This window comes from Lathyrus oleraceus, chromosome 6, assembly GCF_024323335.1.
Source record: "Lathyrus oleraceus cultivar Zhongwan6 chromosome 6, CAAS_Psat_ZW6_1.0, whole genome shotgun sequence".
NCBI lineage: Eukaryota > Viridiplantae > Streptophyta > Magnoliopsida > Fabales > Fabaceae > Lathyrus > Lathyrus oleraceus.
The window spans coordinates 24010488-24014993 of NC_066584.1; positions in this window are offsets into that span (position 1 = coordinate 24010488).

Consider the following 4506-nt stretch of genomic DNA (forward strand, 5'->3'; position numbering starts at 1 on the left):
TCAGAAGCATCTGAAGTGAAAACAAGTTCAAGAAAGTCTAACTCTGAGCAAAACAACAAGTATCAGAAGCATCTGAACAAGAAGTAGCTCTAGAAGTTCTGACTCTGAACAACGCTATCTCTAAGCTCCAGAAGTTATCAGCGCTATCTGAAGAAACTATCTGAACTCACAAGAGATTAAACGTCAGAAGCAAGATTCCAAGACTCTCCAGAAACACATATACTCTGAGCATGGAATTGCTAATCATGAAAGAGTAACGTTAAAGTCAAGTAAAGATTTGCAAATGGTTTTCCTAATTAAGAAAGAGACGTTAATCTCCAATTTCAATAAAGAAGATACTACTTGTGGTAAGTAGTCATTTCAAGGAGAAAAAGTTATCCTGCAGAAGCTGTTTATGTTATGGCGTAAATTCATCTTATTACTCATCAGTTTCAACTACTACCTCATTGATCTATATAAAGGATTGCAAATCAACATTCAGTAACTACTACACATACAAGGAAAAATCATACTGAAACATCAACACAAGAAAACCTTCTTGCTCTCTAAATCTTCACGAAGCTTTTGCTTATAACGTGAATCACTTTGTTCATACTATTGTAATACTTGCTTATCTTAGAAGCACTCTAGATTACATAAATATTTTATCTATTGTTTGTTTATTTCCTCAAGTGACTCTGTGTAGTCTGTATACTTGAGAGGGCTAAAAGATTTTTATCTTAGACGTTGTTTGTAATCTTTCAAGATTAGTGGATTAAGTCCTTGTTGAAGGCGAAATCACCTTGGCCGGGTGGACTGGAGTAGCTTTGTGTTATAAGCGAACCAGTATAAAATCATTGTGTGGTTTTCATTTTGAAAAGCGCTTATTTTTCCAAACAATTCAAACCCCCCCCTTCTTGTTTTTCTCACCTTCAATTGGTATCAGAGCTCCGGCTCTGTTATTGATTTTCTAATCAAACACTTAACCGTGTAGAGAGATCCAGTACGAGAAAAACAATGGCCCACTCAAATGAAAGAGATTCTTACAATGCTAAGCCTCCTGTTTTTGATGGAGAGAAATTTGATTACTGGAAAGATAGAATCGAAAGTTTCTTTCTAGGTTATGATGCTGACCTCTGGGACATAGTCACAGATGGATATACACCTCCAGTCTTAGAAAATGGAGCTGAAGTTCCCAGAAACAAGATGTCAGAAGATCAGAAACGTATCTTCAAAAATCATCACAAGGCCAGAACAATACTTCTAAATGCTATATCATACAACGAATATGAAAAGATCACCAACAGAGAGACAACCAAAGATATACTTGACTCTCTGAAGATGACCCATGAAGGAAACTCCCAAGTCAAGGAGACGAAGGCTCTGGCGCTTATCCAGAAATATGAAGCCTTCAAAATGGAAGATGACGAAGCTATAGAGGCTATGTTTTCTAGATTTCAAACTCTTATTGCAGGTCTTAAAGTGCTAGACAAAGGATACACGACTGCAGATCATGTTAAGAAGATAGTCAGAAGTTTGCCAAAGAAATGGAGACCTATGGTTACTGCTCTGAAGCTGTCAAAGGATCTGAACAATATCAGCCTTGAAGAACTTGTTAGTTCTCTCAGAATCCATGAGATAGAACTAGAGGAGGATGAGCCTCAGAAAAAGAACAAGTCCGTAGCGCTAAAGTCCAGATCTGAAAGACGGAAACCTGACAGAACCAAAGCTCTCCAGGCAGAAACTGAAGATACTGACGATTCTGAACCAGAAGACTCTAATGATGAAGAAGAGTTGTCCCTACTAACCAGAAGAGTCAAGCAACTCTGGAAAAAGAGGAACAACAACTTTAGAAGACCAAGACCCAGAGGGGATCGATCAGAGTCAACTTCAAAAGGTAAAGCTAACAAAGATATTACCTGTTATGAATGTAAAGAAACAGGTCATTACAGAAATGAATGCCCCAAGCTGAAGAAAGACAACTCTAGAAAAGAAAGCTTCAAGAAAAATAACTTCAGAACAAAGAAAGGATTAATGGCCACCTGGGATGATAGTGAATCTGGATCATCAGAATCTGACTCTGATGAACAGGCCAACGTAGCACTTATGGCTACCACATCCAGCAGCTCAGATGAAGAATCTGAAGAGATATCCTATGCAGCAAAGTTCAGACACCAGTCATGGTACCTGGACTCTAGATGCTCGCGACACATGACGGGAAGAAAGTCTATGTTCCAAAGTCTGGAACTTAAAGACGCTGGATTTGTAGGCTTCGGAGGAGATCAGAAAGGAAGGATCAGAGGCTCCGGAACTATTGGTAATGGTACTCTTCCCTCTATTTCTGATGTTCTTTATGTAGAAGGATTAATGCATAACTTGTTATCCATAAGTCAATTAAGTGATAACGGTTATGATGTAATCTTCAATCAAAAAACATGTAAAGCCATTAATCAGAACGATGGCTCTGTCCTTTTCACAGGCAAGAGGAAAAACAACATTTACAAAATAAATCTTTCTGATTTAAAAGATCAAAATGTTAAATGTCTAATGTCAGTTCACGAAGAGCAATGGGTATGGCATAGACGCTTGGGCCACATTAGCATGAGGAAACTTTCTCAGCTAACTAAACTCGAGTTAGTCAGAGGCCTACCTAAACTGAAGTTTTCTTCAGATGCTCTGTGTGAAGCTTGTCAGAAAGGAAAATTTTCAAAAACATCTTTTAAAAGAAAAATGTTGTTTCTACCTCTAAGCCTCTGGAACTTCTTCATATTGACTTATTTGGTCCTGTGAAAACAGCATCAGTTAATGGAAAGAAGTATGGACTAGTCATTGTTGATGATTACAGTCGCTGGACATGGGTAAAATTCCTAAAGCACAAGAGTGAGTCTCACTCTGTATTCACCAGTTTCTGTTCCAAAGTGCAAAAAGAATTTGACTCTAAAATTATTAGAGTCAGAAGTGATCATGGTGGAGAATTTGAAAATAAAGATTTTGAAGAATTATTTGATTCTAATGGAATATCCCATGATTTCTCCTGCCCTAGAACTCCACAACAAAATGGAGTTGTAGAGAGGAAGAATAGGACACTCCAAGAGATGGCCAGAACCATGATCAATGAAACTAATGTAGCAAAGCACTTTTGGGCAGAAGCTGTAAATACAGCGTGTTACATTCAGAATAGAATCTCTATAAGACCTATTCTAGAAAAGACTCCCTATGAACTGTGTAAAGGAAGAAAACCAAACATTTCATATTTTCATCCTTTTGGATGTTCTTGCTTTATATTAAATACTAAAGAACATCTGAACAAGTTTGATTCCAAAGCACAGAAAGGTATTATGTTAGGATACTCAGAACGCTCTAAAGGCTACAGAGTATACAACACAGAAACCAAAATTGTGGAAGAATCAATTCATGTCAGATTTGATGATAAGCTTGACCCTGAAAAGTCAAAGCTAGTTGAAAAGTTTGCAGATTTGGAAATCACTCTTGTAGAATCTGATAAAACTCCAGAAGCAACTGTCACTCAGAACTTTGAAGAAATTAAATCTCCAGAAATCCCAAAGTCAAAAGTCGTATCAATGTATCTGAAGATTTGATTCTGGGAAACAAGGACGAACCTGTCAGAACCAGATCTACCTTCAGGACTTCTGAAGATACTCCTCTGGGACTAGTGTCTCTGATTGAGCCTACGTCTTGTGATGAAGCACTTCAGGATAACGACTGGGTGGCAGCTATGCAAGAAGAATTGGATCAATTCTCAAAGAATGATGTCTGGGATCTCATTCCTAAACCCAGAGGCACTCATGTCATTGGAACCAGATGGGTTTTCAGAAACAAGCTGAACGAGAAAGGAGAAGTTGTCAGAAACAAGGCTCGACTGGTAGCTCAAGGTTACAGTCAACAAGAAGGTATTGACTATAATGAAACCTTTGCTCCAATCGCGAGGTTAGAATCTATTCGTCTTCTTGTATCTTTTGCTATTAATCATTCTATTAAATTATATCAAATGGATGTCAAGAGTGCATTCCTTAATGGTTGTATATCAGAAGAAGTGTATGTCAACCAACCTCCAGGTTTTGAAAATTCAAATTTTCCAGAACATGTCTTTAAACTTAAGAAATCCTTATATGGACTTAAACAAGCTCCCAGAGCTTGGTATGAACGATTAAGCAATTTTCTTCTGGAACAAAATTTTATCAGAGGGAAAGTTGATTCTACACTCTTCTGTAAAAACCTTAATAATGATCTCATGATATGCCAGATTTATGTTGATGATATTATTTTTGGTTCTGCTAATATCTCTGTTTGCCAAGAATTTTCTAAGTTAATGCAGGCAGAATTTGAGATGAGTTTAATGCAAGAACTAAAGTTCTTTCTGGGAATTCAAATTAATCAAACTCCAGAAGTCACGTACGTCCATCAAAGTAAATATATTAAAGACGTTCTGAAGAAGTTTGACATGACTGAATGCAACTCTGCAAAAACTCCCATGCACCCAACTTGCATTCTTGAAAAGGAAGAGGT